This window comes from Mustela nigripes, chromosome 4, assembly GCF_022355385.1.
Source record: "Mustela nigripes isolate SB6536 chromosome 4, MUSNIG.SB6536, whole genome shotgun sequence".
Classification (NCBI taxonomy): Eukaryota; Metazoa; Chordata; class Mammalia; order Carnivora; family Mustelidae; genus Mustela; species Mustela nigripes.
The window spans coordinates 97,283,917-97,311,537 of record NC_081560.1 but is presented as its reverse complement, the minus strand read 5'-3'; the positions used below and the strand labels follow the sequence as shown (position 1 = coordinate 97,311,537).

Genomic DNA, 27,621 nt, shown 5'->3' with positions numbered 1-27,621 from the left:
GGAGACCCCCCCCTTTTATTTCTTGGAGCCTGGCACTAGCAGGTGTCTCCTGCAGTATGCTCTGTCAGTACCTTTGCCTTCTGCAGAGCTTAGGCTGCACTGAGTCCAGGATTAGAAAAAAAAAATTTTAAAGTGGTAACTTCGCATCCATTTGGAGGTTTGGGAATTCTGCAGTTCATCCCCAACTTACCTGTTAGAGTTTACTTCTCAGAGTCCTCCAACAGCTGCGCCATGCACCTGGCCAGTTTTTATAGCTGCATTGAGTGGGAGACAGAGAATACTATGTTTGGCCCATTAGAACCACTTCCCTTTTTCTTTTAAAATGCATGTGCTGGGTACATCCAAACAATGGATTATATTTCGCATTAAAAGGAAATAAGCTATCACAACATGAAAAGACACAGACCTTAAATGCATGTTTCTCAATGAAAGGAGGCCATCTGAGAAAGCTACGTACTGTACGATTCCAACTCTATGACATTCTAGGAAAGACAGAACTTCAGAGACAGTAAAAAGGCTAGTGGCTTCCCCGAGTTAGGGCGGAGGGCAGAGATGAGTAGGGGAAGCACAGAGGATTTGTAGGGCAGTGAAACTAGTCTAATGACCCTATAATGTTGGATACATGTCATTATACGTTGGTCCAAGCCCATAGAACTGACAATACCAAGTGAATCCTCATGTAGACTATAGTTTCTGGGTGGTAATGATGTTATTGTAGGTTCCTCAGTTTTAATATGCACCTGTTATGAGATGTTCCTAGTTGGGGAGGCCATAACACGTGTGAGGGCAGAAAGTATATGGCCACTCTCAGTACCTTCTGAATTTTGCTATGAGATTTTGCTGTGGAACTGCTCAAAAAAAAAAAAAAAAAAAAAAAAGTCTATTAAAAATGCGTGTGCCGAAAGACCTCATTTTTAATTTTTTTTTTTTTTTAATTTTGGGAATCGGTGTCTGGGAAGGGGAAACACGATGTGGGGCTCAATCCCAGGGCCCTGAGCCGAAATTGACCAACTGAGCTACCCAGGCACCCCAAAGGATCTCCTTTTAAAATAATTATGGGCCTTGGTAAATATAGTGGAAAATTTTCGGTGCTTTATTTAAAAACAAAAAGGAAATAAAATGATCAAAAGCTGTATAATATACTTTGGAAAGTGCACAGGGTAAATGCAACACATCTCATTTTCCCTATTGTAGTTAGGACACGACTTCAGTCACTTTGTTCCATACTTTGTCACATTCTGGGCTCTTTCCCTTATTAGCATTGTGTGGCTTTCAGTAGGTACTTCTAGAGACATAAGTTCAGTGTTTAACTTAGAATTTAAAATGTGTGCAGCTCCTTTCATAGGAATGTGTCATGTGGCATGTCAGTAAATCATGGACTTTTTTAAAAGCTCAGCCCCACGTTATTAGCCTGTAGGTGCTGGGCTGGTACACAGGGCGGGACCTGCCGGTAATTTGAGAGGGACGACAGCTGTGCCGGTCCTCCTGGGGCCACAAGCCTGTGGGAGAGGAGTGTCCCCACAGGCTGCCTGTCGCCTGGGCACATGGACTGGTCAGAAGGAAGCGTAGGAAGGGTCCTCACGCTCCACGTGAGCAGAAGCTTGCTGTTTGTGTAGTTGCCAGCTCTCTCCAAGCTAGAATCATCTAGAAAAACACAACGCACATTGAGGGATTGTCTTCCCCCTCTTCCGTAGATCACGCTTGCCATTTTATTAGGCTTTTGTTTTGTTATTTTTGTTGTTTCAGCCTTTGGAAGAAGAGCCCATGGAAGAAGGCTCTGTATGTAGTTCACTCGCTTTGGCATGTGGAGTCGCAGACCTGCCTAAATATAGCGCCCTTGTCCCCTGGCGTGGCTGAAAGGAGGGGACTCGGGTGGCCATAAATGGGAGTGCTCTTCCTGTACATGCCCAGCTTGGGCAAGCTTGGGATTCGGTTAATCTCCGGATCAAATTTACCCTGTTTGGTGTGCATGTGCGTGGGAGTTTCTTTGAATGTGGGGCTTCTAAATTTGTGTACCATTTGATACGGGTGCTTGAAAGTTGTAGTATTTGTGGCAAATGGCACTCAAGGCCAGCCACTGTGATTTTATCACCGAGCTGCGCTTGTCCTTCAGGAGTCGTCACCAGGGGCCACATCACTTATCTTGTGTGTCCCTCCCTGTCCTGGCTCACGTGGGCTCACAGAGACAGGTACATAACCCGAAACTGGTCTGCTCCTCTGTAATGTTGACAAAATGCATTGCCTTTCACCTGGTGAGTTCCTTGGACGCAGCTTGGGAATAGGGCTGGGCGCTCTGAACGTGTTCTGAGAGCCCGGATGGAGGGAGATGGCCCATCTACTCACCGGAGATCGTTCACTGATCGCTTCTGCTGGGTCAGTCTTGTGCTTGCTGTGTACCCAGGAAGCCAGGGACAGCTCTAGAAGGATGGCGCGATTGTCACCTGCTTCTGACAGGGCAGGAACTACAGTGCAGGGACCCCTGGGTGGGGGGACCCAGTGGGTTAAGCCTCTGCCTTTGGCTCAGGTCATGATCCCAGGGTCCTGGGATCGAGTCCCGCTTTGGGCTCTGTGCTCATTACGGAGTTGGCTTCTCCCTCTCCAGCTCCCCCTGCTTGTGTTCCCTCTTTCCCTAACTCTCTCTGTCATAAATAAATAACACCTTAAAAAAAAAAAAAAAGAAACGGAATTGCTGTGAACAACAAATGTCCTGTCCTTGTGTCTGTCCACCAGCCCATCCATCTCTCCACTGTCCCGTCTGTCCGTTCCTAGGACTAGCTAGCAGTTATAAACACATAGGTCACTGAGGTCAATTAGTCAGGGTCACAGAATCTTTAATGTTTTTTTAAACTAAGGATGACTTACTGACAGAAAGGAAAGGCCCATACACAGTAAAATAATAAAGATAATTATTATTGTTGTTATTGTTTTAAATCCAGAGAGAATTTTTTTAAGTGACTTTTCACTTATTATTATTTTATCACTTATAAAATTAAAAATGCAGCCATAACTTTTATTTGGAAAAAAAAATCATTGTTTTAAGTATAGTTTCTCAAATTCTTCTTAAATTGTCTGTATCTTGTGCATCCTAAATACAGGAATTCCCAATCACGCTCCTTCAGATTTCCCTGTTACTGACATGTACATATGCTCTGTGTTCTCCTCCTCCCCTCCTTGAATTCATGTGTGTGGACACACACACACACACACACACAAACACACTTCTGTCTCAGAGCAGGACACGTCCAGGTTCACACCCATGCCTCCCAGGTCCGCATCCCTGCCTCACTCCCTCCAGTCCGGAAGGTGCCCCGGACCCTGACTCCCAGGTCCTTGATGTCCTCCCTCCTCGGTTGGATCCCCTGACTGTAGTCAGCCCCTTCGCCGTGACAGCCACCATCAGCGAAGGCGGCACTTTTTCTAGGAAAGAAAATCAAGAAGGAGGGAAGAGTGCCTTTTCATGAAGCAGTGAAACAAAGAAAGTTACACCATCAGTGAAGTTTCAAGGGAGTTCCAGAAGTTTCCTTGGAACTTTATAGAGTTTTGGTAGGCAGAAAAATTTACATTGAAACAAACATTTGGTTTCCATAATGTTTAAAAACCAACAGCTTTACTGAGATGTAACTCACACCTCGAGCAACTTAACCCATTTATTTCCTTGAAAGTTTAAGATACAAGGAGCCTCTGAACAATTTCAGGCGAGAGGCATGTCGTTGTAAATAAGCCCAGTGACCGACTCACTTCCCACATCAGTGTCCTTAGGGGTGGAGAGCTTAATAATCTCTTCTCCGGGGGTTGTTGCCAGTGTCACTCTCCAGGGAAATCAGTGGTCAGGGAGGGGACCTTGTGGAGCTGCTTGGCCAGGCCAGGACCACGTGTGCCTAAATGTGGGGCAGGGGGGCCATACCCTTCCAGCCACGGGGAAGAGTCCGGGCCCTTCAGATGCATAGAGCCTCACAGTGCAGATCTGGCTTTTGGGGGGCTGCACCGCATGTTTGCTTGGACCCCAGAGCATCCAAGGCTGTCCTGGCAGCAGAGGTCTCGCCCCTGAGCCTTGGCCACAGGGATCCCATCGTGGCTCAGCTTGCAGTCCAGCCCTGGTGACTGCCCCTGCAGATCGTGATGGTGGCAACTCCGGGGAGCCAGGACTGAGGGGGCCCTAGCTGTGTCTGCCCCAGGCCCCACCACCTGGGCACAGTCACTGTCCTAGACTATGTCCGTGACCTTGGTGCCACACCCACTGTTCACCATCCACATGCCCTCTGCTCCACTGCACAACCCCTGCCTGGCCAGTCTTGCATTTTACGAATCGCCACTGACCCCTCCCCACTGTCTGCTGAGACACAGACTGTCAGGGGCTGCGGACCCCTCCCCTCTGCCCCGGGACACTTCAAGGCTGATCGGCACCAGTGTCCAGCTGTCCCTTTTCTCCAGCCTCCCAGACGCAGTCTCAGAAGCAGCAGCAGAACCTCATCTCACAGGCTTGAAATGGCCTGATGGCGCTTGTTGGCCTCGCAGCCCAGCCCGGGATCTGTGGTACTAATTTACTGATTCCCAAGAATTCCTGTCTTCTGGGAACTGAAAGGAGGGGTGTGTCTTCGGAGCCTGGCGTCTTCCTTTGCAAGTTTCACCATGTGCCTCCGTATTTATTACTTCCAACAACGTGTCCCCAGTGTTTAAAACAACAACTTTTGTTTGGAGGAACCAAAGGGTGTTCCCGAGGAAAAAGGGCTGAGCTCACTGCCCTTGAAGAACAGACAAGGGCATGATAAGGGCTATTTTATTCAAACAGAGAAACCCACAAACCCTAGCTGGAGAGATGAGGGGGAAAAGAATAGAACTAGGGAGACCGCGGTGGAGGGGAGACCGCAGTGGAGGGCTAGAAAACAGTCAATCTTCGAAGACAAGTGTCAGAGAAATGGAAACAGTTGCTACTCATTTTCCACTGTGCAGGAGCAGCTGGAGTCTCTGGCCTTCTGATGATGCTTTTCCTGGCCTGGTAGAGATGCGCAAGGAATGCAGAAAGCCCCGAGGCAGATGAGTGGCCTCCCCTCCCCAGGGCCTCAGGGCCTCCAGGGCCTCAAGGCCTGGGCTTCTATGTGTTTTCCAAGTTGCCCAAGTGACCCCAGCGGCTGCAGGTGGTTGAGGACATCTGTGCCCTGTGGCAGCATCTCTAAGCCTCGACCTGCCAGTCCACTGGTGGTTGTTCTCCACTGGGCGTTCCCTTGCATGGAGGCACGCCTGCCTTCTCTCCAGGAGCATCACTCCCCTGCTTCTCTCTCCCCACAGATGGGCTTTGGCAAGTGGGGGTCCCACGGGCACGGCGGGAGCAGAACTCCAGAGCAGCCTGGTCCTATTGGACGTGGCCCAGGGACGCAGATCTGGAAGCAGGAGTCCCCAGTGAGTAAAACAAGGTCTCATTGTGAAAAGGACATTCTGAGTCTGGACAGCGAATTCGCCTCAGAGTCATAGCATTACTGGTGAAGAGAAATCAGGGGAGGGTGCAGGGGATTTCTGCTTCAGGACTTGGATACAGATCTTGTTCCCGCATATCCTTATGTCCCACCAGCCTTTTCCTGCAGCTAGGGGAGGCTTGGATCCTGGGTCAGACCTGCCCTCCCTCTGGTCCCTCTGGTCCTTTCCCTCTGTCGGCCAGCCCTGCGTCTCCCTGTCGCTCTCATGCATCTGAAGGGGAGCTGACATTTACTGTCCCATAAGCTTCCCTACTCCCCCATCCGGGATCCTGCTGTCTTCCCCGCAGCCCAGCCCTCATCACTTCTCACTGATCTGTTGCTCCAGACTCTGGGGGTCCAGATAGTAGAGAGTTAAAGAACACGGCCAGATCATACTTACTTTAATTTGATAATATTGGTGTTTCCCATTTCAGATTAAAAAAAAAAAAAAAAAAAACCATTGTGTATAAAATGCCGACCTGAAAGTCAAGGCAAATTATTTGCATCAGAGAAAAATTCATTCTAGTAAAAGGACCTCAAAAGTCCCTTAAAAACTTGACCTTCGAGTGGTGGCGGTGACCGTGGTTCCTACAGAGGGGTGTGGTCGCGGACCGTGGCTGCCCTTTGGGCATCGGGACTGTAGTGATGCTCTTTGCCCCGCAAACAGCGAGGATGTGATGACATTGCAGGAAGGGGCGTGTGTTGGAGAGGGGAGATGTGGAAACAGGTGGGTGTGAGTTTGAGGCCCCATTGGGTGTGGGGACTGCGGCAGCCGTGGATACACGCAGCTGGCGATGGGGTTCCTGAGCAGAAGAGGAGAGAAGGCACGAGGCACAGGACGCGTTCGGGAAGGAGGCAGAATCTGAGGCCAGGACACCGTCTGATACAGTGCGGTGTAGGTGGGGGATGAGAACACTGACTGGAGGAGACCACCCTCGGTACGGGGGGTACATGGGGGTCCCATTGCTGCAGATGGCACTGACATCTGTCTCCAAAGAAGAAAGTCCCGCGTGAGTCCCTGAGCCAGGGGCCATTCGTTCAGTGACATTCAAAATATGAATACCTCAAATACGTTTTATGGGGTGGGAATTCTAAAACCACTGAAATGTTTACGTATTTTTGGAATTGTATGTGATTATTATTTAGGCAAGCTCACCGTTTTCAGATAGGTAAAATTAGCTTGTCTGTCTGGCGAAAATTAGAGTTCATTTTTAGAATTTTGACTTTCAATGCCAAGTAAACCCAGTCACTATAAATATGCCACGAATGGGGCAAACCAGGCGCTGGGGAGGGGAGAGCCGCTGATTGCAGCGGGGATAGTTACCCTCCCAAAAGCAGCAGCAAGTGTGGGAAGCTAAGTCCACCTAGGCCCCTGCTCTCACCTGCTTGCTAGAATGTTGTTTTGTTGTTGTTGTTGTTTGGTTTGGGGGGGTTTGGGGGGGGGGGGGATGCCGCTGCAGACATGGGTTTCTTTCTTGGTCAGTGGGGAATTGTGAGTGAGAGAGCTTGCTGTATCGTCCCAAAGATTTTTGTGACAAGCGAGGACGCCGATTAAAAATTCACAGCGTCTGCAACTATGTGTTTCGAGGTGGCTTTGCAGTTGAGGTTGATTTTTTAGTCCTAGGAAAGAGGGTGCAGGTGTCTGGGATTGCTGCCGTGTGTGCCATAGATGAGCGCTCACACACAGAGACACCGAGGCGGCTGGCCAGCCACTGGACAGGCCGGGAGGTTTCTTGCATGGGCTGTAGGCAGAGACGGTGGCAGCAGAGGATGCCCTCAGCACCTCAGCCCCCCTGCTGGCTCACCTCGGACTTTATTCAGATCTGGGGAGAGTCCCAGTGGGCAGGCTTTGGTGTGAAAACCTCAGGAAAGCACCATGTGGATGCCTCGGGCCCTGTGTGTCCCCCGGGGTCCCTGTGCTTGGGTGACAGGTCAGCTGTCTGAGCGTGTTCATGGGTCTTGAGGGTCTAGACTGTGGCTCTGCTCTGTCTCCTTCCTGAGTATGTTTATTCTCCAGGATCTGAATTTTCCTTTTAACAGTTCCAAATTTAAATGATTTTTTTTTCTTGCCTAGCCAGTGGTGGAGTGTTAAATAACAAAGCATCTGTAATTCTGGAAATTTTAAATGTCCTTGGGGTCCGGCTTCTTTGGAGTTGGAGTGACAGAGGAAGGGTGGAGGCTGCCTTGGCATTGAGCTGACCAGGGTTGAAAGTTCCTGGTCAGGTGTCCTGCACTGTGGGGAGACACCGGTCCTACGTGAACAGCGGGGAGTGTCGGGGAAGCAAGCCTAGGATGGCAGAAACCATTCCTCTGACCTGAGGGGGATTGGAGTTGGATCATCACATTAAATGCCCGAGTTTAAAAGGCTGAATGTTTTTACAAAATCCATATGTGTTTTTACAATCCTTTGATACCTGCATACCCAGCAGCCGTCACCTGTGGCTTCAGTTCCAGGTTCCCAAAAGTCAACTAAGAATGTTAAAAGAATTTTGACAAAATCTGAGCGCAGAACCTTCCTGGTACTGACAGATTTGTTTCTTCCTCCTGTTCAGTGGCCCCTCCGTCACCTAAATAAACATGCATTCATTCGTTCCTCTATTATTTTTAACTACTCACTTTGTCTTCCTTAAATGTTTAACTGAGTTTCTCTGAAAACCATCATACTGTCCCTCTTTACGCTCATCATGTTCTGTAACGTTCTATTTAAGTAACATGATTACAGTTACGCACTGCAAGCATAAACAGTCTGGAAATAACACATTGGCCTCTTGGGAAGAAAATCCCCAGACTGGTGGGAGCCACAGAGATCCTGCTGACCAGCCAGCAGCCCACCAGCTGCCAGGATCAGTCTGTGCATTTTCCAGAAAGGGTCGGCAGAGTGTGGAATGAGACAGTGTGCGGAGGGAGTGAGATGCTGAAGTGAGGGTCCAGGTGCTAGTGGGTCTGTGCACCTGGCCAGGCTCCCAGAGTCATCCCACCAGTCGGGAGTCCACACACTTGTCAGTAAAGGGCCAGGTGGCAGGTCTTTCCAGCTCTACCAGCCACGTGTCTCTGTGGGGACCCCTCAGCTCTGTGGCTGTTCCATCAAAACAGCCTCAGACCATATGCAAACGAACGGGCCTGGCTGGGAGCCAATTAAGCTTTATTTATGGACCCTGAAATTGGAATTTCATGTAACTCCACTTGTCGTGAAATATCATTCCTCTTTTACACCCCCCCCCCAACTATTTTCCTATTGTGAAAACCGTTCTGAGCTGGCTGGCCATATAAAACCCGGCCGACGGGAGTTTGCTGACCCCTGAGAGAGACCGCCCTTGCCTTCTACACCATGCGTTTAAACCAGAGAAATCGAGACAGAACCCACAGTTCATGCCTACGACTGTATTGGGACTTACGGCTGGGCATCTGAATTTCAGTCCATTCTTCCTAAGTACCTCGGCTGAAGTATTACAGAATGTAGGTTGAGGTTAATCGAGTAGATTGGGTCTATAGTCAAGAGCTCTTTGTTTTGTCATGTTTTGTCTCCTTGGCACTCGCTCCCCCCCTGTTGGCTCATATCATTGGTTCTCAGATGTGCTCCGCATCTCCAGGATGCTCTGTGACTATTCGGGGATCAGAATCTCCCAGGGAGTCATCGGAAACCCTCAAGATGGCTCTCCATACACCAAAGCTCATGAAACAGTTCCCTGGCCTCCAGCGTGGACAGCTGGCAGGTCCGAGGGGTCATCCTGTAAGTGTTCCTGGGTGGAGGAGTTTGTGCAGGCCACAAAGGACGGATAGGATTTGGGTGGCCGCCGAGGAGGCCCGTCTACATTCCTTAGCTAAGGAGCTCCCCCGGATCCTTATAAAAATAATTAAACTTAAGAAAAAAATCAGTAAAACTTCAGTACCGTGTCTTGGGAGCACACACACACACTTGCAGATTCTGAATTCTGACACTGTTCTGGGTGTGTTTGTGTGTGGGTGTGGGTGGGTGGGTGTGTTCAAGTCGAACACTAAAAGATACTTGAGTCGCACGGCAAGTACAAGCAGATTGCCATCAAATCAATGTTGAGGAAAAGTCCCGCAGGGCTCTCCAGTCTCCACCCGTAAATTTCGTGGCCCAGTCCTCCCCTTTCCTTCTTTTCGCAAAAAAATGTCCTCCTCTTAAGCTCCAGTCCCGTGGTAGGACCTCTGACAATGGTAACTGAATTTATGTCACCATGTTATTCCTCTGGTGAGTATCGTATCATCTCTGTTTAAGGAAAAGCACTGTCTCTCTTTAAAGTGAGTCGAGTCGAGCGTCGGCGAGCCAGATGTTCTGGCCTGCTGCCAAACGCACCCTGCGTCCCTGGCCCTCTGTTCCCCAGGAGACTTGGGAGAACAGTGCCTGGCACACAGTAGGCGCATAATAAACGTGCGGATGAATGAGCGTATTGAGGAAATTCAGGCCTCTAACCAAGAATGTGCGTCTTTGGAGGAGATCTTGTTTTGAAGTCTTTCTGGAACGGAACCAGCGCTATTCACCACATCACAGCCAGAGCTGGCCCTGAGTTTCCCGGTGTTTGGGCGGCATAAAGGAACCTTTCTAGAGTAAATGTTTTCTCTTCCCCTCTTCTTAAAGGGGTGCATTTTATTTTGCTCCGACGGAGCCGCATGTGCTCGGACGGGTGTCCAGTGTCGGCCGCTGCCCACAGGTTATCCTTGGCAAAAAGCATTTCTAAGACAACACAGGTGCCTCACAACCCAAGTCCATTTCAGAGGGCATATAAACAGATCCCAGATGGAAATGTGCATGTTGGAGACGTTTCGGTTCCTCTATTTTTTCCTGATTTGCTGACTTAACCATGGGGCAGAGCAGGGCCAGGAAGACGCACACACACAGCTTCCAACGGACTCCTGTCCTGGGCGAGTGTGACTGTCCCCTGGCTCCGGACTTTCTCTGGTGCCCATGCCCGCCGCATCTTTAATCAGGGAGGCACAGCATACCTGGTTTCTTGACCCAAGAGTCTTTGATCGGGAGGAGCGGTGTCGCTGTGAACATCGCGCTAACTGCAGGTCTAAACAAAGTGTCTGTAACGAGACTCTAAAGGACTCATTCGCTTCCCAGACTCTGGCGCTCACAAAACCAGGCGTTATCACAACAGGGCAGAGTCACAGTTAGATTTGCTTTGGTTTCAGTGGAGTCCTGTCTGTCCCCCTGGAGGATACCAGGAACCCACCCCCCAACCCCCGCGCTGGCCGCATCCTGTCCCGTGTCTCTAGCCCCACGCATCTCTGTCCCTGACATCACTGAAGTGTGACTTGACTTAGGACCTGCTTGCTGTGAAGGCAAACTCATCCGCAAAGAGGATAAACAAGGGCTTTGTAGGATACAGGGAAGAGCTGTCAGCAGTGCATCCCCCCCCTGACTTAATCCCACTCCCTCCCTCCGCCTCACCCTGGCTTACCTGGGGTTGCACGAGCTAGGACGGGGTCAGCACAGGAACTCAGGCTCTGTTGTCCAGGGAACCTGACCAAGACATCCCGCGTTCATCATTTCTCATCTGTGAAGAGGGATTTTGATGCGCTTGCTTTGTAGAACTGTGAGGACCCAATACTTTAAGCTATACCCCCATGATGAGCACTTGGGCTGTTAGTGTCTCATCGGTGTGTGAAAGGGTGACAGGAACAATGTCTCTGAGGAGGAGTGGGAGTCCCGCACGTGCTCTGCTGCTCTGAGCGCAGCGGTCAGCGAGGGGTGTGTGTACCTGCACGTCGGTAGGCCCGGCTCCGGCAGTGAGGGGGACGGTAGTCGGGCTGCGGCTCTCTTGCAATGGGCTCTGCGACACACACGCAGAACAGAGTCCCTATTGCGTGTTCTTTGTCCCTGCCCCCCAGAGAGAGGAGAGAAAACCTTCCTTCTTGCATCTATAAATAGGTACATTTTCTTTTTCTTTCTTTTTTTTTTTTTTAAGATTTTATTTCTTTATTTGACAGACAGAGATCACAAGTAGACAAAGAGACCCGGCAGAGAGAGAGAGAGGGAAGCAGGCTCCCTGCTGAGCAGAGAGCCCGATGCGGGACTCAATCCCAGGACCCTGAGATCATGACCTGAGCCGAAGGCAGCGGCTTAACCCACTGAGCCACCCAGGCACCCCAAAAGGTACATTTTCTAAATGGAGGTGGAATCTTAAGGTCTTTCCAGAGAAGGAAGTGCTACAGAGACTGTCTTATGCGACCACTGGCTGGCGCGAGTGGCTGTCATGGTCAGACCCGACCTGGCATGGTTTTGTCCCCACCTCACCTGTGCACATCAGGGGAGCCTGACCACCCCTCAGGCCAGGTGGGTACCTGCACAGAGGTGCCCGGGGTTCCAGAAAGTGTCCAGGGATTGGCGTTGTTAGAGTAGAGAAGTAAGAGTGCTCTCAAATTGTATTTACTAAAAAATCAAACGTAAGTGAACGAGATAACACTTTCATGCTAGATTTTCCCTGTCAAACATTGCCCCCTGGATGGTCTCTGGGAGAACTGGGGCAGAAGGAGATTTTTGAAAAGTCAGGGAGTATCACAAGCCCTTCTGGGAATTTTGACCACTGTACAATTTCACATGCTTTTTGCCTATGATCTCATTACTTCGGCTCCATAATAAATCACAGGTTACAAGTAAGCAGCAGAGGAGTCTGGACGTCGACAGATGAGTTAACAGGGAAGATGAAGATGGGGCTCCCGTTGCCAGTTTGCCTAAGATCCTCCTCCCGAGATAGCTAAACCGTGTATCTGAATAAAAATGTTAATCTCTTGGGCTGGGGTCCTGAAATCTCTGCTTTCTCTTCTTTTGGATGTTACCTGCTTGATGTACAGATAAAAGCATTTGGTTCATTTTGCTTCAGCCTTTGGGGAATGGTCCATTATTATTATTATTATTATTATTATTATTATTATTATCATTACTTTAGCAGCTATGTAAAGCAGCTACCTTTCCACACAGCAGCCTCATCTCTTTGTGCAGCTGCGTGGGACACCCCTGGAGGGCTGGATCAGACAGTCCTTACACAGCCTACACAGTGACCGGCAGGTCCCCACAGAGCTGCCCTGTGCCTTGGACCACTCCGTCCCTGTGCTTGGATCCTGTGGTTCGGAGAACCTGGGGAAACTCTAGTCCAGACCCGGGTCACATTTCGCGGCAGGCAGGCAGCTTGCATGGACCGGGATGGGAGTGCTGGCCCCACCCTTTACTAGGAATGTTGCCTCGTGACAGTTACTTAATCTAAAGGATGGGGATGCTAGCATGTCCCTCGTGTGCGGCCTTGAGAACAAGGGAGACGCGGTGCCCGGTGCTCACCCGCCTCCACGCTTCTCGGCATCAGCATTCTGCAAGTGCTGGTTGTCGCCTCTCCTTGTTTGCAGTGGGGGCAGGGCTCCTTGTGTCGAATGGCTTCGTGTAGGGAACATGAGGAAACGCCTAGCAGTTGCCTGGATGGCATTAGGTTGTGTCTCCTTCCGCAGTCCTGTCCTACCACACCGGTCTGGCCAGTTCTGTCCCCCCCCAGGGCGTGGCAGCCCGTGAGCTGCAGGCAGGCTGGAGCGCGGCCCCCCCTTTAGCTGGCAGCCACCTCTGGGGCTCCCTTCACCCTCAAAAGGACTCACGTTTCAATGGGAAGCTCCAGGCGTGGACCCACAACGCACTCCTCCTTAATCCCTACGCCCCTGAACAGTGGGTGAACACGCGAGGCTTGGCTCCACGACTGGTTTGAGATCCCGGGTAGGGCGACCAGCTGGTTGGGTCCCGTGGGGCCAGGGCTCCACTGTCTGTGCAGATCTGCAGCAGACAGGAATCCAGGCCGAGATTTTGGGAGCACCTTGGAGATCCACTCTGCCCCCTGTCTTTCATAGCCCGGATGGTAAACTGACTTCATGACCTGGGACGGGCATCCACCAGATCGCAGCCATGGGTTGGAGGGCCCTGGCGGAGGGTGGGGGGAGGGGTGCCCTGCAGGGAAGGAGGCGAAGCCAACCGAGCCTCACAGAACCCCCCAGGGTCCACCCTCCACAGCTTCCGGACCATCTCATGGTCTACGTCCTCCCCATGCAGCCTGGGTCCAGTGCGGGCCCTTGTCAGTGCTGTCCCTGTCCCCTGGGGATGCAGTTCTGACGTTCTGGCCCGTCTCTTCCCCTCCTTCATGCTGTGACCAAAAATGATTTTGAAATGTGCGCATCGGACTTTTAATTTGCCTGCTTAAAAAGCCAATGCGTTTGCTGTCCGGTTCCATGACAGTGCCGCCCATACCTCTCCCCAAAGCCCAGGGCGGGAGCACGGTCCTCGTCCCCTTCCCAGAGGGAGGGACGGCTTCTCCGTTCATCTTGTGTGCCTGGACTTGGCACTCGGCCACATGGCTTCCCAGTCTCGTGTTAATGTGTTCACACGAGTAACATCTGAATGTGCTTTTATCACTTAAATTATTTTGGTTCTTTGTTTTCCAACTTGTGTATGATGGTGAGTAGGGAGAGTATGTGGTCCCCCTGCCCTGTTGGGGCACAAGTCCAAGACTGGATGGCCTGCCGTGCCTTCTCCTGGTCTATCTAGACCATGGAGCCCAGTCCAGCCCTTTGTGACTGAGCCTTTGCTCCATTGCTCTAGACACACTCCTCAAGTCCAAGGGCCCCTTCCCATGTCCCCTACTCCCTGAGGTTCCCTCAGCCCTGATTTCACTGGCACTGTCCTCCACCATGACTCTGATGACCATCTCTTCCTGGAACCTCGTCTCTGGCCTCCTTGAACCAGGACTTATTCATGCATCCATTTAATGGGTACTCATTGCGGACATACTGTTCACCAGTGTTTTATACCCAGGAATATACACACTGTGTCCCAGAGATAGATAGTCCATATTGAAAACATGTCATTTCAGGACAGTTATAGAGAGCATAAAGGGCTGGTGTTTTAGGTGAACTGTCAGGGAAGCTTCTTCGGAGGAGATCTCATTATATACAGATCTCAATGAGGAGAGGAGTGGGCGATGCCAGCTTGTGGGACAGCATGTACCAATGTCCTGGGGTGGGGCCGAGTGTGACACACATGTGGAGTCGGAAGGCAGTCGCTGTGGTTGGAGTTGCCAAGCATAGAGAGAGTGGCAGGAGGGGAAGTGGGAGAGCCGGCCCCTGCAAAGGGGTATCAGTCTTTCCTAAAGTTTACGGGATGCCCTCAGAAACTTCCCAGCCAAGGCAGGACGTGGTCTAAACCTGCTCTCCTTGCACCTGCAGGGAAGTCCTGGCTAACCACAAACACCACCTTGTTATTGCCCAGCCCAGAGCCTCCCGTGGGTTTCCTGTCTCGAGGGGGATGACGTTCAGGCTTCTACACCTGGTTCCCACCCTGTCCCGCCGCACGCTCTCAGCGTCCAGCCGAGTATCCCGTCTCACTCTTAACACGGAACGCGGAATCTTGGGCCTTCCCTGCCCAGCACCCTTTCCTGAGGCTGAACGAACTGATACTCTTATCTTGAGCTCCCGGGTCTCTGTCACATCACCTGTCGCCTGTCGCCTGGAAGGTATTGTCTCTTTCCCACCAGCGACGGACTTGCCGTGGGAAAGGACCTGATGTGGGGATATCCAGCCTCCATCCCAAAGACTGACCCACACACGATAAACAGTAAATGCCTTTTGAATAAGTGAGTGAATAAAAAGCATGCAATCTTCCTCCCTTTAAATTTTTAGTGCAAACTTCAGGTATTATACGGTTCAATAATCTGGTGTACAAGAGCCATTTTGTAATTCACTTTAGATGTTTAAAAATACTCTATACTTTTAGCTGCTCAAGAATAACACTCTTTTAAATATAACATGCTCTCTTAATTTATTTAGAAACGTAAACTGAATCTGCCTTCATTAAGAGCACCGACAAGTATTATTCCTAGTTATAAAAACATACATTTCAAAAAGAGCTATTTTATTTCCAGGAAAAGTAATTTCAAAATTAGCCAACAAGTACATTATATCACAGGTAAATGCATTATTTAATGCATTTCCTTTGTTATGAGGAATGCACGATGTCCTGAAAGTGTTGCTTTAAAGTTTAATTCATTAAGCAAAACAGCCCTCATTGATTATCAAAACCTAATTGAAGTTCTTTTCTTATAGGAAGGGAGAGGGGAGAGATTTAATCAAATCTGAGTAAATTTTTGGTACTTCTGTTCATGTATCTGTTTTCCTTTAGATCAAGTTACTTTGCTAGACATTAAAATGTCTTTAGTTTCTATGCTTTCATATTTTGTGTGATTGATGGCAAATATTAATAATAATTTTAGAAAATGATTTTAACTAAATGCTTTATCTGTATATTTTATAGATATGTGTACATTTTATAGACCTATCTATAGGAATCCCAGAATAAATGTTCTCTAACAAGAGCATACTCAACTGAAATATTAAGTTTATAAGCTCTCCTTGCTTATAAAGAACAAACGTTTGTATATTGCTTGAACATATTCTGTATATACCAAATTATTTCCCTATTTTATAAAACACTGGAAGTGTTTTACACAATTCTGTGTGTGCACCTGCTATATCGTATCCCTCTGCTTCCTTTAGATATGCCATGTTTTGGGGCACCTGGGTGGCTCAGTCGGTGAAGTGTCCTACTTTTGGTTTCAGCTCAGGTCATGATCTCGGGGCCGTGAGATTGAGCCCTATGTCAGGTTCTATGGTGGGCAGGGGACCTGCTTGGGTTTCTCTCTCTCCCTCTCCCTCGACCCTCCCCCCTAAAAATAAATCAATTAAAATAAAAATTTAAAAAATGGATATTCCATGATTTATCCTCAGCCAAGCCCACCCAGAAGGCAGTTGCATATTGGACTGTGCTGTTTGGGCTCTGACTGGGACTAAGCCTCACTTGGTGTCATACTGTTGGTTTTATCGTGGGCATAAGCTGCTGTTGGGAAACTGTTACTGTAGTTCTTGTGTGTTTCTACAACCATTAGGGACATAATTCATTATTTAACAGGGTATCCTCACCAGGAAGGCCTGCAGAAAAGCCGTCCTTTGGTGCATTGACTTCTTTTATCTTGGGCCGTGGGAACTTGATATCTGGCTGTGCTTCTTGTCTTTACTGTGACCACTGGGGAGCTCAGAGCCTTTGGTTGCATTTGTAGGGGCTGAAGGTCCTGCCCAGCTCACCCTTATTGTGGTTCTGTTCTTCATTCCTTCTTAAAATCTTGTCTGTATTATATACACGATAACGAGTGAATGAGTAACACCAGTAGAGGACATGCGCTTTGGTTTTTGTCTGTAAAGATCCCGTGTCTACGAGAAGCGAGACTTCATCACCATGAATGACAACATAGGGAAACAGGACGTCGGACAGGAAATATCTTTGAGTTTCAGCAGTGCCGCGAAGTAATAAAACTTCTCATGAGAACACCTGTCATTGTGACCAATGTGTCAAGTCACATAGGTTCTGTGAGCTTTCATCCGTCATGAGTACCAGGGGACGATGGTCCTGGCCCTCACGGGTTCACGGGGGGCAAGGAACACAGTCAGTCGAAACAACGTGCACGTGTAAAGAAGGGACATGGAGGGTCTGACCGGCAGGGCTGCCGTTGAGTACCGACCCCAAGCCATGCTGTTGCTCATGGACCCGATTCCGTGGGAGCCGACCTGTGCTCCAACCCCAGCTCACTCCAGTACAGAGATCGAGAATGCTGATTCCTTCTCCATGTGAAGTACCCAGGGTGATTCTAAGTGGGCGTCAATGAGCATGGGTGGAGTTTGCGGGTGCCACCTGGGAACACTCTCGTCCCCGGTCTGGGACTGCCTGCATGGCCTGCATGGACAGCTGCCACCACCATGGTGCCACTGGACAGCCCGGGTCTGGCTGAGCAGCACAGCTTTCCAGAGCACTTGTCAGCACTGCTTCTAACCCTGGGCGTGTCAGAGCAAGGAGTAAAAATAGCCACCAGACCTTTGGTGGAGAAATGGCCACCTGCCAGCCCTGGGGCCAGGCCACTGGTTGTCTCCATATGGCTGTGTCTACATGAGGGGGGCTTCCCACACTGCACAGGATCCTGCTCAGGGGCAGAGTGGGGGCTGGGCGGGAACCAGGACTGGTGACCTTGGCTGAGTGAGGTATCCTGCAGCGCTGGACTTGTTCCCCTGTTGTTGAAGGTATAATTCCGCCCACCTCTGTGGGTGATTCTGAGAATTTCACGAGATGACATGTACCAGACACATGAGTGGGCTCCCAGAGGCTGGGTTTCACTGTGCGTCCCCTGTCCTCCCTACCTTGGGACCTGGGGACCTTTTGTCCTTGCCCAGAGGAAGCAGCTCTCAGCAGGGCAATTTTCCCTAGGCCAGCCACAGGACTTTCCTACAACATGCTCAGTCTTCTTAAGCGTTCTTTTCCGTGGGTGAACTCTTGCCTGGGTGAATTTTTGACCACGTGAGTTTAGCTTCTGAAACGCGAACACCTCCTTGGGACGCAACACAACATGAAGATGAAAGACAGCTAGTTCCCCCACAAATAAAAGAGGCCCTGAATGACGCTAGTTGCTTTTATTTCTCTAGTATGGTTATATGTTTATAAAGATAAACAAGAGAAGATATAGGAAAGGCACAGTATGGGTGTTTGACTCTTTCCCCCAGAGAATGAGGTGTGCAAGTCCACGTGAATCAGTAGAACACTGACCCTGTGCTCAGCAGAATCTCAGGTGACCGTACAGGTGTTCCACAGTTAGTCCTCCCAAGGACGAGAGCAAGGTACAGGGTGGCTAGGAGCATACCTCTTTTAACTACCTGGTGCATTTTAAACACTTATTTTTAGGAGACCTGGGTGGCTTAGTTGGGTAGGTGTCCAACTCCTGATTTCCCCTCAGGTCATGATCTCAGGGTTATAAGATCGAGCCCCACATTGGGCTCCATGCTGGGCGTGGAGCCTGCTTGAGATTCTCCCTTTGCCCTGCCCCCCACCAAAAACAAAAAATGAAAAATAACCCTTATTTTTAGGCCCAGGAGTCGGCCTTCTAGAAATGGGATACAATATTCAGATTGATCCAGGTTCACGTGGAGGCTGTGCCGTATTTCTTATGAGCCATTGTAAGAAATACGTTTGGCCAACAGCTTGAACTATTCACAAATTCCTTTTTAAGAAGCACAAAGTAGGAAGACGGATGAAGATTGAAGTAACTTATAGAAAGTGATCTTTTAAATACACTTAGAGCTTTTAAATATTGCCCGAGGAGAGAGAAACCCTGGGACCAGCCACGGTAACTGGGCACTGCACCCAGGTCCAAGGAGGATCAGCAGGAGGCATAAAACACAGGACACAGCCTCCCAGGAGCTATGTTGTCCCCTTGCACAGCTCCTTTGCCAGGCCCTGGTTCATAGCAGGTGCAGGGCTCATGGAGATCACACCACATTGGCTGGCAGACTCATGAGAACTTTCTAGAGAATTCTAGGCAGTCAACAGTTGCAGAATCGAATCTGGAAGAGTGTTGGAGAAAAGTCATCCTGACTTTGATGACCTCAAAGAAGATGGGGCAGGAGGGACCAGGGAATGACAGGAGTCCCACGACCACACACGGGTATCATGAGGGTCTTGTCTGAAGCTTGGACCATGAGTTTGTTTTGATTTGGCCTAGTTCAAGGCTTAGTTCAAGCCAGATTAGATGTAATAGATATATTTTGTGTTTCCATTTTGCCTTATTTACAAATTCCCATTTAGCTCCCAATTTAACACAGATAATAGTTAATTTTGTGATGGAAGCACTACAGTTTAATCACCAAAAGTCATATGCTACCGCCATCCTGTCTTTTGGTAGAAAAAACATTATTGACAGTGTTGCATCATCTACTAAAATTATTTACATCCTCCAAACGCGTGAAAGGGAAGACTCATTATGAGCTGACATGCAGGGACTCCCAGTGCCCATTGTTGAAGGCCAAAGCACACATGGACTCCGTCACGGAGCGCTACCTTCGGTGCAGGAAAGAAGGGGAAATGAGGATACACCTACATTTGCTTTATTTTACAAAAAATATGAAGACCAGGAAAGGTGGAGGTGTGTGGGGATGAAGTGACCAACATAGAAATAGGAGCAAGGTTTCCTGAGTATGCCTTGTTCTGGGGCCTTGCTTTTGAACCACAGCATGTTTGACACAAGCAGAAAACAAACATATCACAAACCACAGGGAAATCATAAAGTTGATTACAAACGGAAGCACGTGAACCTAACTGTGTAAAGTTGGTAACACAACTACCCAGAATAAAGGCTTTTTTTCTGATAATTTTGAACAGAGTCTTCTATCAATCTTTAGGAACAGATTTTAAGAACAAAAGAAATTGCAAAGACCGTTTGAGCTTTACCTAGTTCAATTCTAGTTGATAGCTGTGTTGGTGTTATAATTCTGAAGTGATTTTGTAGGGATTTCAGGAGAACACAAAAGAGAAAACTGCACTGATATTATTGGGCACAGAGTCATCATTAACTGGGAAAATGGGGTTGCGAGAAGTATGAGTTCTCTCTCTCATACATATCTTTGTATATGACAGGGATGTGGAGAAACTGGAACTGTCATATTCTGGCTGAACATAAAGCGTTGCAGCCATTTTGAAAAAATGGTCTGGCAGTTCTTCAACGCTACAGTCATCAAGAGAGTGTAATGCAGACATAAGGGAAGACTAAGAACAATGGGACAGGATGGAGGGTGCAGAAACAAACCTTTACGTTTGTGTTCACTCGACTTTCAATAAGGGTGCTGAGAGCCTTCAACAAGAACAGAATAGTCTTTCCAGCTAGCGGTGCTGGGTGTTGACATGGAAAAGAATGAAGAGGATCCCTTCCTTATGCCACACATATACATTAATTCTAAATGAATCATATAACAACGTGTAAGAGGTAAAACTGTAACAGTCTGAGGAAAAACAGAGGAGTAATTCTGCGTGGTTTTTGGTTGGGCAAAGCCTTTTTAGAAATGACACCAAAAGCACAAATGACAAAAGAAAATAGATAATTTGGATTTCATAAAAATGGAAAACTCTTGTTCTTTACAGAACACCATCAAGAAAGTAAAAGGGTTGGGGCACCTGGGTGGCTCAGTGGTGCCTTCCGCTCGGATCATGATCCCAGGGTCCTGGGATCAAGCCCCACATCAGGCTCTCTGCTCCGCGGGGCGCCTGCTTCCTCCTCTCTGCCTGCTTCTCTGCCTACTTTTGATCTGTGTCTGTCAAATAAATAAAATCTTAAAAAAAAAAAAGTAAGTAAAAGGGCAACCCAAATAAGGCAAAAATCTTTGCAAATCATATATTTGATAAAGACTTGTGTCCAGAATATATGAAGAACTCTTAACAACTAAACTATAACAGGACAAAGAATCCCACTGAAAAATGGCTGAAGAATTTCTACAGGGGTTTCTCCATAAAAGGATATCCTGATGGCCAACAGGTACCTGAAAGTATGCTCAACATCATTAGCTATTAGGGAAAGGAAAATAAAAACACAGTGAAAGGTGCCTGCGTGGCTCAGTGGGTTAAGCCTCTGACTCTTGATTTTGACTCCGGTCATGATCGCAGGGTTTATGAAGCCCCACACTGGGTGTGGAGTCTGCTTAGGATTCTCTCTTCCTCTCCCTCTGCTCCTCCTTCACTCCCTCTCTTAAAAAAAAAAAATAAGAAAAGAAAAGAAAAAAGAAAAAGCCAATGTTATAAATAACAAGACAAAAATTCAGGAGATAGTCTTTAAAGAGATCTAATAATGAAATGTGTGAACCTGGATTGTATCCTTGATTGAAAGATAAAAGCTATACAACCTCATTCTTGGTATAGTTAAGGAAATCTGAATTTGGATAAGATGCTAATTGATATTAGGTGTGATGAAGACATCAAGTTACCCAGCAGAATGTCCTCATTCTCAGGAGTGCTCGCAGAAGAGATCATGTATTCAGTAACTTACCTTCTAACGATTCAGGAAAAAAAGTGTGCTTGCACACGTGTGTGTACCACATAAGTAGACACAGAGAAAGTGAATCTTGGAGTGTAGCTGGAGGGTACACACAGATGTTCATTGTGCTAATCTCTCAACAGTCTTGTAGATTTGAGATTTTAGTTTTAGTATTTCAGCTTTCGCATTGTTTCTGTTCCATCCAGTAGTTATAGGTGGCTTCCTACTGTGTGCTTGTAGTAGTAGGTAAGTAGTAGGTGAGTGCCTACTGTGTGCTTGGCATCAGGGACATAGTCGGAAAAGTACAATCTTGTGATGACCATGCCACGGGTACTTCGAAAAGTGTAGAGAATTCTGTATTATTTAGAGATATGATTCCTACCTTTAAGGAACTTGGTTTAGATACATCTAAATCATGATAACCCTCGTTAAAAATAAAAATCTAAGTGAGCGGTATTGGGTGGCTCCATCGGTGAAGCCTCTGCTTTCAGCTCAGGTCATGATCTCAGGGTCCTGGGATCGAGTCCTGCATTGGGCTCCCTGCTCCCTGGGGAACCTGCGTCCCCCTCTCTCTCTGCCTGCCTCTCTCCCTGCTTATTCTCTTTCTCTGTCAAGTGAATAAATAAAAATCTTTTAAAAATTAAAAAAATAAAATCTAAGTGAATTGAAATCATTTTAAGCCAGTGGTAGCTTTGCTTGTGTCCCTTGGTGTAGGGGTCATTCAGGAATGATGGTATTTGCATAGTTTATGGTGGCACATTCTAGGTACATAACATCCTGAAATAAGTGAGCGGAGTCCTTTATCACCAGCAGTTTCCTGTGAGTAGCACGAAGATGTTAGCCTTTGACCTTCACCCTTGGAATAGTCTGAGCTAATAACCTGTTGGGGATATTTTGATCTTTGAGCTCCTAGAGTCTGTGTAAAATACAGGAAGCAGGGTACCTGGCGTGTTTATGACTTCTCCCTCTGCCCTTCCCTCGGTAGTTTTTATATGCCCTCTTTTGCAGGTGCAACCTCAGTCCCCTGCCACCAGGTGACTTTTACCACTCACTGCTCAAGATGTTTTTAATCGCTTAAAATTTAAAGAGGGTACTGTAATTTCTTATCTGAATATGACTATCAGTAAGTAGACTTCATAGCTCTGTAAAACTTGTCTTATCACAAGTAGGACCAGTAATTGGTCAGCTATTTAACTTATTTTTTATTGGAGCATAATTGACACACAATGTTATGTTAGTTTCAGGTGTACAACATCGTAATTCAGTGACTCTATCTAGTGCACCATACAGCATTATTATGATACCCTTGACTGTATGCCCTACGCTGTGAGTTTTATCCTGTGACTTATTCATTTGATAATAGTATTTTTATATGTATATATAGTTACACTATAATGATATACTATATTATATATTATATATTGTAACAATAATATAATTTTATATACATATTATAATAATTTAAATACATTCACACACACCCCCCACACACCTTCTTTATCCATTGCTCTATTGGATACTTAGGCTATCTTGGCTGTTATGAACAGTGCTATGATAAACCTAGGGATATCCCATCTTTTTGAATTAGTGTTTTTTGGGGGTTTTTTGGTGAATACCCAGCAGTGGGATTACTGGGTCGCTCTATTTTTAACCTTTTGAGGATGCACCATACTGTTTTCCACAGTGGCTACACCAGTGTGCATTCTCACCAACAGTGCATGAGGGGTCCTTTTCTCCACATCCTCACCAACGCTTGTTATTTCTCATGGTTTTTGGTAACAGCCACTCTAGCAGGTGTGAGGTGATATCTCAGTGTGATTTTGATTTGTATCTCCCTGACAATCAGGGATGTTGAACAACTTTTCATGTCTTCGTTGGCCATCTGTGTATCTTCTTTGGAGAAATGTGCATTTGTGTCTCCTGCCCAATTTTTAAGCAGATTGTTTGGATTTTTGGTGTTATGTTGTATAAGTTCATTCTAGATCTTGGATATTAGCCCTTTATCAGATATGTCATTTGCAAATATCTTCTCCTATGTATCAGATTGCCTTTTCATTTTGTTGATGGTTTTCCTTTGCTGTGCAAAAGCTTTTTATTTTGGTATAGTCCCAATCATTGATTTTAACTTTTGTTTCCTTTGCCTGAGGAGGCATATCTAGAAAAATCTTTTAAAGGCCAATGTGCAAGAGCTTATGGCCCGTGCCCTCTTCTAGATTTCTATGGATTCAGGCCTCACATTTAGCTCTTCATTCCATTTTGATTTTAATTTTGTGGATGGAGTCAGAAAGTGGCCCAGCTTCATTCTTTTGCATGTAGCTGTGTGGTCACTTGTTTTAAAAAGTCAAGTAAAGCAGAGAATGATCAAATAGGATACATGCACGGATGGGTTGTTTCCATTCTGAAAGGCACAGGTAGGCATAGCAGTGCTCTGTTTGATGTGTCCCCTTCTCGAGTGTAGGCAGAGCTGCTTGGGGTCTTAGGACCCCAAGATCAAGAGTAACGTGCTCTACTGGTTGAACCAGCCTGGCACCGCTTAAGACTACTTTTTAAAGATAATAGCCGTTACCCAGTTTGTCCACAGTATTTCATGAAGTTTTCATGAAGGCATCAGATGTTTTTAATTGCCAGTTTACATAATGTGTTGATTAAATTATGTGATAGTAGGAACCCAGATACAACCAGCAGTGATAAATGTGGCGGCAAAAACTGCTTTGTGGGACGCCTGGGTGGCTCAGTTGGTGAAGCGTCTGCCTTCAGCTCAGGTCATGATCCCAGGGTCGTGGGATGGAGTCCCACATTGTGCTCCTTGCTCAGCAGGGAACCTGTTTCTCTCTCTGCCTCTCCCACTCCCCCTGCTTGTGTTCTCTGTCTCTCTCTCTCTCTCTCTCTGACAAACAAATGATTAAAACCTTTGCTCTGATCATTGCAAAAGCCGTGGGTGGGAGGAATTCTCTGAGCATGTCCCCACCCCTGCACCTGCCACACTGTGTCTAGTGTGGGGTAGGTTCTGCCCGTGCTCCTCATGGAGGGGAGAGCAGCAGCTGCCGGGCTGTGGGTCATGGAGGCTGGTGGAGGGAGTATTCTGCACTCTGTTTGTATTGGGTTTTGTCCTATTTTATTTTCTTTGTATTTTACTGTTTGAGATCTAACCAGCCTGTAACCGTGCATTAGTTTTAAGTGCACAGTGTAATGATTTGAAATATGTATTTATTGCAGAATGATTGCTACCGTAAGTTTAGTTCACATTCGTCGCTCCACATAACGACAGATTGTGTTATGAGACTGGTTAAGATCGAGTCTCTTAGCCGCTGTCCTGCATTTTCTCTGATGGCTTTGGTGTCTGTCGTCACCCGCGAGGCTTGGCGGAGGGCGTGTGAGCCTCGGCTCGGTGCGTCACCCGACGGGTGCCCTGAGCCACCAGTGCCACCTGGAATCCTGTGATTAACATCCTGATGAGTGAAAGAAGCATAGCAGTGAGCTCACAGCCCTTCCTGAGGAGGCAACGTAAGATCAAAGGAGGGTCACGGAGCCAAGGGGGCGATGAAGGAGGCCACGCGTACTCTGCTCGAAGGAAGAGGTTATAGACTCTCCCTTTATGAAAACCAGTTTAAAGGGAGGGACATGGGACTCTTTTAGGATATGATTCAGATGATCTGCCACTGAAGGATTTACGAAAAATTCATTTGAGGTTCCCTTGGTCCACCCCCATTTAAAATCTGATTCCTGGCATGATTCCCAGTCAGCTTCTCAGGCTTCTGTCCATCCGGTGGCGGGGAGGAAGAGGGTCCCGGAATGCTCATGCTTGGGGTTTAGCAGGAGATTTCTTGTTTGTTTGCTGTTGTCAATTCATGCCTTTCCCTAGCAAACATTCTGCTTTTGGAGATACTGCTAAAGCCCTGCTTTTTGGGTTACAGGTCCTCCCATTTTCCCTTGGATGTGAGTTTCCATGCAGGAGTCCCCAGGGCGGGGGTTGGGGGGGCTCCTTCACACCCCTCCCTCCTCCGCACCTGTCAGAAGCAGCCTGGCCTTGTGTGTCCTTCATCTGGATCTGACTCCAGACCGTCCACTGGGGATAAGGGATAAATTGGTTTAAAAGTTCCGTCATTTAAATATATCGGAAAAGCATAAAGGCGTACTTGGATAAATAAATACTGTATATTTTAGAAAGGACTCATTCAGAATGAGTCTTTATCAACTCAGTTTATATTCCAGCATATATTACAAGTCTTAGACCATTGGGATGTTACTGAAATCAGCTTGGAAAAGTGAGTTATTTTCAAGGGAGGTAAAGGTTGTAAAATTTCTATTCATTAAATTTGATTTTGAGATACTACTGTAGCTTTTGAAATGAGGTGAATAATTCTCTCCTTAAAATCCAGCCTCATCACTTGGCGGCAGTTTTGAGGAGGGGCCGTTATTCTGTGTGAGGCTTAAAAATATTTTTTTCTAGTTCTTCTAAATTTAAACTCCTGTTTAGATACAGAGATTGGGTAAGTTAAGGATAGATAGGTATAAACTGATGTGAAGATACTGTGTATCATCAGAAAATAATCTTTAAAGAACCACCTGTCCCCATTTTGTAAAACAGAACAATTTATCACGTGTATATACCTGCTTTCAAGATGCACGGGCTTAGATCCCTGCTCTCCCGTCTTGTGCTGTTCAGCTGAATGTGGGGGTGATGAGAAGAGTGGATGTTGCCCCATGGTGTTTCGTGAGAACCTGTGCAGACCAGATCTTCTGAAGGCTTTGTTGATGGCAGTGGGGGAACCAGAAAGCCCATGGGTCAGGCGCCTGCTGTTGTTCTTAACATCCTTCATCCATGGGGCGCCTGGGGGGCTCCGGCCGGTAAGTGTCTGCCTTCAGCTCAGGTCATGATCCCAGGGTCCTGGGATTGAGTCCCGCATCAGGCTCTCTGCTCAGTGGGGAGTCTGCTTCTCCCTCCCCACATCTACCGCTCTGCTTGTTTGTGCTCTCTCTCTCCCTTTGTCAAATAAATAAAATTTTTTAAAAAATTCTTTATCCATATGGATATATATTTATATGCTGATGTGGTGGTATTTTCCCCCATTAAATTAGTGGTCCTATCATACACACACACACATATATACACACACATACACATATATATTCATGTATATATGAAATATATAGATAGATAGATAGATATAGATATATATGTCCATATTATAAATCCAGGGGATAGAACCAGATTGCTTTATGTGTATTTTGACAAACATAACCATGTTGTAAACAGAGGGTGTGCTATAAAACCAGATTCATTTTTCTTTCCATTAAACTCTTGTCTGTTTGCCTTAAGGTTAAAGTTCTGTGTGCAAAGGCTTCAAAACAACCTCCAAATACCAAAAACATTCTTGGTCTTCTTACAATAGTAACTCCGATGCCTGACCTGCCTTAGGGCAGTTCCGGTAGAAACCATCATGGCCAGGACTGCCCTAGCCAGTTCTTTGCCACAGTGACTCAGAACCTTAGTAATCCACAGTGAATGAGTCCAGGAGAAAGACGTCCATTGTCCCAGAAATGCCCTCATTTTATAGGAGACAGGGGAGAGAAAGCCTTGTCCATGGCCTACTTCAGGGATGTTTTCGGCAGCTGCCTGTCCATGCCTCTCTGGGCATCCACCTTGTGTGCACTTCTCCCCCACCCCCACCCCAAAAAAAAAGGAAGAAAAAGAAAAGGAAAAAAAGCTACCATCTCTTCCAATCAGACAGCCAGTTTTAGTTTTTCAAAGTTTAGAATTTAAAAAATGAATTCCTATTTCCTTTTCTTCACCCGAGAGCTCTCCCAGGGGAGGTGTAGTCTTATCTGTCATTTATACCTTGCTAGAGAGATCCTGGGGAGATCCCGTCCCGAAGGCCGGTTTTGATAGTTGAGAGGGAGGAGAGAACACGATCCCACTGGGTGAGAGGAAGAAACGGCGTCACAGAGAAGCCCAGGGCTCAGAAAGAAGAGGGACATCAGAGCTGGCTGTGGGTCTGTGGCCATTCAGGCGTGGAACCCTTTGGAAGGCTCACCTCTGTCGATGGTCTCTGGTCTTTTGGGTATGGGCCTGTGACTTAGCATGGTGGACAGGGAAGCAGAAGATAGAAGATTCTCCTGCCTGAAGAGTGGAAGGCACACCAGCTGCAAAACTCAGAAGGTGTTCAAAGGCATCGGCTGGTCCCAAGGCACCCGGTCCCAAAGGCCCCGAGTGCCTGGTGTTGGCAGAGATGCTGATCCTGGCTGGGCATGCATACATGAGCAGAGAGACATGCTGGGCC

The 27,621-nt window shown here is 47.5% G+C and overlaps 1 protein-coding gene across 4 annotated transcripts in view; it reads left to right on the top strand.

Annotated features, from left to right (window-relative positions):
• The window catches only part of COBL (cordon-bleu WH2 repeat protein), a 261,336-nt gene that overhangs the window by 31,925 nt on the left and 201,790 nt on the right, over nt 1-27,621 (top strand). The gene's annotated exons all lie outside the window — the stretch shown is intronic.